Source organism: Mesocricetus auratus, unplaced genomic scaffold (assembly GCF_017639785.1).
Source record: "Mesocricetus auratus isolate SY011 unplaced genomic scaffold, BCM_Maur_2.0 Super-Scaffold_100008, whole genome shotgun sequence".
Taxonomy (NCBI): domain Eukaryota; kingdom Metazoa; phylum Chordata; class Mammalia; order Rodentia; family Cricetidae; genus Mesocricetus; species Mesocricetus auratus.
In genome coordinates this window covers 69,526,951-69,532,862 of record NW_024429192.1, presented here as the reverse complement: position 1 = coordinate 69,532,862, position 5,912 = coordinate 69,526,951, and the positions used below count along the sequence as shown (strand labels likewise).

The following is a 5,912-nucleotide window of genomic DNA, read 5'->3' as shown; positions in this document are numbered from 1 at the left end:
TCCATTGCCCTGCTACATGTCAAGTGAATGGTTGAGCTGCCTTCCCATGCCCCATAGACCAGTCTGTTGGGGGGGGGGGTGCCAGAGCCTATTTCCATAGGCTTTCCTGGTCTGAACACCCTCTCCCCGAGGGTGATGGTGACAGGCATCTGCCACTCTAACCTTTTCCAGTTGACCCAGTACTGGTTCTGTCAGAGATACTGGGCCACATCCTTCTTAAAAAATAAGGAAATCCACATGCCTTTAATCCCAGAACCCTGGAGGCAGAGGCATGGAAGATCTCTGTGAGTTCAAGGCCAGCTTGGTCTACAGGGTGAGTTTAGGACAGCAAGAGCTGTTATATACTGGGGACAGTGGAAGAGTAAGGAAACCCACCTAACATATAAGAATCTTACAGGGCATAACTAAATACTTTAACCTTATAATCCCGAACTCTGCTTCAGTGAACTGGAAACTGTCCCAGAAGCAAAGCCAGGAATGGACATATTAAGAACATAGAAATTCCTGTGAAGCATGCTTTCACTTATTCTGAGAGTTTAACGTGTGGCAGAAATTCGCTAAGCATCCATGTGTTCTTTCATTTGACCTATGCCATCAACCCTGTGACGTGTTCTTGTCATTTTCTAACGAGATGTCTGCAGCTCAGAGAGGCCATGTAACTAGTCACTCATAGAAGCCAAGTTTGCCACTGACCCTAGAACTGGAGTTTATCACTGTGCTATGCAGCTCCTGTAACCTCAACACTCCTTTTGTGAGGTCTTCCTCGCCTTCATACAGAGTGAATCAGTAAGTTTCTCTTTTGATGCTCGCCTGTAATAAATCTCACACCACACACACTTGGCATCATAGACAAAATAGGTGCCTTTGTTTCAGCTGAGTGGAAAGGAATAAGCTAAAAAAGGGGCCACTGAACTCTACTGGAGGGTGCAAAGGCATTTTTGAAAAGGAAAAAAATCTTGGCACAGTAGCAACATTTGTCAGCACTTGGAAAGTCAAGCGTTCCAGGCTAGCCTGGGCTAATGGAGACCCTGGCCAGGTCCAGAGTCTAATACCTGGAGAACCTACAGAGACGATGGCCTGTACCTATGGGACATCTTGATCAGTTCCAGATATGGACGCAGATTAGAAGTGATAAAACTTTAAGAAATGACCCTTCTAGTTAGGGTGGTAGAGAAAGAAGGCTTCACCAACTGTGACGCAAAGTTGACTTCGGAAGGAAGGAAAGTTAAAGCATATCCAAAGCAGAGATCTCCAACGTTGTATGGAAATGTGCCTGTGAAGGAGTCATAGGAAGGCGTGTGACTCCATAAGGAGAACAGGAGATGGCAGTGAATTAGATGTGGCCACATTGCCAGAAGTTGAAAATGGAATGGTAAGGGCTGGAGAGATGGCTCAGCAGTTAAGAGCACTTGTTCTTACAAAGGATCCAAGTTCAGTTCCCATCACCCACTGGGCATAACTCCAGCTCCAGGATGCATATGATACACAGACATACATGTGAGCAAAACACTCATGTGAAATAAATTGGAAAACATTTTAACAAAATAGTAAAAGGTGACAGAATAGATGATTCTTCCTGCTGGTGTAGAGTGCTATTAACAAGCCAGTGTAAGGTCTAGCACAGCAGTTCCTATGGCGCAACCTTTTAATACAGTTGCTCATGTGGTAACCCCCAGCCACAAAATTATGTTCATTTCTACTTCATGGCTATAATTTTGCTACAGTTACAAACTATAGATAATCTGGTTTTCTGATGATCTTAGGCAAACCGTGTGAAAGGGTTGTTTGATTCTCCCCAAAACTGGTCTCAACCCATAGGTTGAGAACCACTGGTTTAGAGCCTTAGCGGAAGGTAAAGGATTGGAGACGAAAGAGCTCACACAGAGATGCACTTATAAAGAAGCCCTGCACATGCACCATTCTCACTTTCAGATCTAGCCAGGTGACAAGCCTCCCCTCTGCAAGAAAAGGACAGTTAAGTCTGTGAGCTGTGATAGGGAGGAAATCACCAAAGAAAAATGTTTAAGAAAAGTCATGAGAAACCAGCATGGAGCATGACTGTAATCTGTGTATACGGGTCACTACTAAGTTTCACTGTAGTAATAGAGCACTTGGGAGGTCGTGGTCATCCTCAGGCATACAGAGGTCAGTCCAGGCTATGGGACACTTTGTCTCAGAAAAAGTCAGGTTTCCAGACTTAACAGGGCCTGTGGTTTTCCAGCATGATGAAAGTCCTGTGGAATTGAAGATGACAGAGACATTTTTCCTTTCCTTGACCCTCCCAAAGAAACACTCCCCACTTTACCCCCCTACAGTGAAACTTATTTATTAGTAACCCTTTACCTAGCTAGAGTTTCCCATGTGCATTTTAGTGCCCTTACATACAGTGAAAGCCAAGGCACAAACATTTAAGAGTCCTCCAACATCAGACGCAGAACAAAACACATAAAGGGAAACCGGAAACTCTGGTAAAGTAGAATACTCTGAAAGTCTAAGCAGAAAGCTACAGTTAGGAGTATGAAAACTCAAAAGAAAATACTGTGTCCATAAAGATGTCACAAAGGGGGAGAATTGGAGAAAAAAAGAGTTCTTAGACCTCAGACTGGTAAAGTGACTGAGCTTGCCACGAAAGCCTGCTAACCGAGTTCAAGGGGAAAGTGCAGTCCCCAGAACCCATAATGAACAGTGAGAACTGACTGCTGAAAGTTGTCTGGCCTCTGCGTACTTGTGCGACTGCAGTGATAATAGTAACGGCATTAAGCGACTGTAAGAGCTGGAGGATTGGATAGGGTGGGAATGTTTCATTGCATTCTCAGCCTTATATATGCCTGGCTTTTAATCAGGAGAGCTCAGTTTGACTTCATTTTTCCCAGGTCTTGGTACACTTGGTTTTTACCTCTGGACATACATGAATACCAATATATTGGATAAATAAGTGGCTAGAAAGGTTCAAATCAAGCTGGGCGTTGGTGCATGCCTTTAACCTCAGCACTTGGGAGGCAGAGGCAAGCAAATCTCTGTGAGTTTGAGGCCAGCCTGAGCTACCTCAAACCAACTCCAGGATAGGCTACAAAACCACAGAGACCCTACCTCAAAAAAAAAAAAAAAAAAAAGCTTCAAATCAGAAAATCTTTTTGGGGGGTGGTTCAAGACAGGGTTTCTCTGTAACAGCTCTGGCTGTCCTAGAAATAGCTCTGTAGACCAGGCTGGTCTCAAACTCAGAGCTGCCTGCCTTTGTCTCCCAAATGCTGGGATTAAAGACATGAGAAAATCTTATAATATGAAATTGTCAAAAGTAATAATAGAGAAGAAAGGATGTGAAGAGTAAATCCAGAAGGTTTGCTATCTAATTAGGTTGGCAAAGAGCAAGAAGGAAGGTTAGGACAGTGTCCATTCAAGATGTTGTTGCATTTCTAGATACCCCAAATGCCTGGCACAGTGAATGAGCAAAGATTCCTACTAAGCAAAGCCATTACATACTTCTAGTCCCAGTTTACCAGACACTAAGACAGGAGGATGGTTTGAGCCCAAGAATTAAAAACTAGCCTGGGCAACACAGAGTACCAAAAGTAAAAATGCCCCAAAGAAGCCAAGTCTTAAAAATGTATCAAACCAACTCCTTAATGCAACTTGAAAACAAATGCCTTCAAAATTCTGAAGGGAAGTTACTTTCAACTCATTGTTTGAAGTTATTTTGCATGTGTGTGGAATGTTGAGGAGCACACACGTGCCAGTGTGTCAGGCTTACAGGAGTTAGTCCTTCAATCTGAATTCTGGGAATCAAACTCTGATTGTTACCCCAGTCATATATTAGATATGCAGCTCAAAAACAATCTGGACTTGTGAGTTTGTATGTGGGGGAGGGGGTGCATGCCTTTAATCCCAGCACTCAGGAGGCAGAGGCAGGTGGATCTCTGTGAGTTACAGGATAGCTAGGGCTATTACACAGAGAAACCCTGTCTTGAAAAACCAAACAAACAAAAAAGACCAATCTTGCCTACATTCCCAAGACCCTAAGGGGGTAGGGGATCCTTCCTTCCCAGGTATGGTGGCACAAGACTGTGACCCTAGACAGGACTTCCAGTTTAAGGCCAGCCTGAGCTACATACATTCCCAGCCACAGACAGCTGGTCTTCAAAAAAACAAAACCAAAATTACATTTTCATCCTTCCTTTCAAAGAGACTTGTCAAAGGATACAATAAGCTTTATTAAAAGCACAAAGTATCCAGGAAACAAATCGAGATTGGAGGAGAAGTAAAGGGAAATCTGGGGATGTAGAAAAAAATCCCAGGATGACAGTTGCACAGATGGAGGCAGCAAGCAGTGTTTAGCACAGCGAAAGAAGGGAAAATTCCAGGGACAAGTGAACCTGGATTACCTAGTAGATTGGACTGTATGAACAAAATGTGTCCTGAAACACTACTTGTGTGCAAAGAATAAAAGTTAAAATAATAAACCAAGAGAAGAAAAAAATGTAAAAGAAACAAGGGCAATACCAGACTTAGAAATATACATTGACTGATAGTTAAAATATTGTCAGTATTAAGTACTATTTAGGGGGCTGGAGAGATGACTCAGTGATTAAGAGCACTGACTGGCTGCTCTTCCAAAGGTCCTGAGTTTCATTCCCAGCAACCACATGGTGGCTCACAACCATCTGTAATGAGATCTGGCACCCTCTGCTGGTATGGATGAAAACAAAGCACTCATATACATAAACAAATATTAAGTACTGTATAGTTAGCAAATATGATGCTAGGTTTTTTTTTGTTTGTTTATGCACTGTTCCTGGAGGTACTGAAATACCAGGTCAGTTTGTGGAGTGGATGGATCAAGCTCCTATTCCAACTCCTACTTCCAAAAATCCATTTAATATATTGTCCTCGGATAGAGGATGTTATCAGATGTTAAACTGATACAGATACTACATTTGCTCTTATCCAAAAGAAGCAATTGATTTTAGTATTTTAAGAAAGTAAAAGGTTCTGTGAGTTCGAGACCAGCCTGGACTACCAAGCGAGTTCCAGGACAGCCTCCAAAGCCACAGAGAAACCCTGTCTCGAAAAAAAAAAAAAAAAAAGAAAGTAAAAGGTGGAACATCGCTAGGCAATGTCTATAATGTATAAATTAAGAAATAGACAGGCATCATGTTACATGCCTGTGACCCCAGCCACTCCAGAAGCAGAGACAGGATAGTAGAAAATTCAAAGCCATCCTGGATTTTTTTAATACTGGGGCTGGAGAAATGGCTTAACCGTTAAGAGAGCTTGCTGCTCTTACAGAGGACCAGCATCTATATCATCAGCAGGTGGTCCACAGCTTCCTGTAACTAACTCCGAGAGGTTGACACCCTCCTCTGACCACCTCAGATACCTATACTGTGTGCACATACACACACATATAAATAAATCTTGCCAGGTGGTGGTGGCACACACCTTTAATCCCAGCACTTGGGAGGCAAGAGGCAGGTGGATCTCTGAGTTCAAGACCAGCCTGGTCTACAGAGTGAATTCCAGGATGTCCAGGGCTGCACAGAGAAACCCTGTCTTGAAATTTTAAATAGATACCTTGTAGCAGGCATTTTTGTCCCACTAGCTCTTCTGTTGTTGTTGTTGTTTGTTTGTTTTTCATTTTTCGAGACAGGGTTTCTCTGTATTGTTTTGGATGGAGGCTGTCCTGGAACTCACTCTGTAGACAATGCTGGCCTTGAACTCAGAGATCTACCTGCCTCTGCCTCCCAAGTACTGGGATTAAAGGCATGTGCCACCACCGCCCAGCTTTTTCTTTCATTCTTATGTCCTATTCCATGTCAGTTTGTCTGGCAACTGACTGGCATCAGGTGCCCCCCCACTCTTTCTCCCTGTTTTATCCTCTTCTTATTCTTTCTGTTGGCCAGCCCTGTCAATCTCTC

At 43.2% G+C, this 5,912-nt stretch overlaps 1 non-coding gene across 1 annotated transcript; it reads right to left on the bottom strand.

The window, feature by feature from the left end:
- Positions 1 to 4,773: 4,773 nt before the first annotated feature.
- On the bottom strand, positions 4,774 to 4,955 carry LOC121142096. Its single transcript, XR_005879108.1, has one exon. It is a non-coding gene; the product is annotated as a U2 spliceosomal RNA (small nuclear RNA).
- Positions 4,956 to 5,912: the final 957 nt, after the last annotated feature.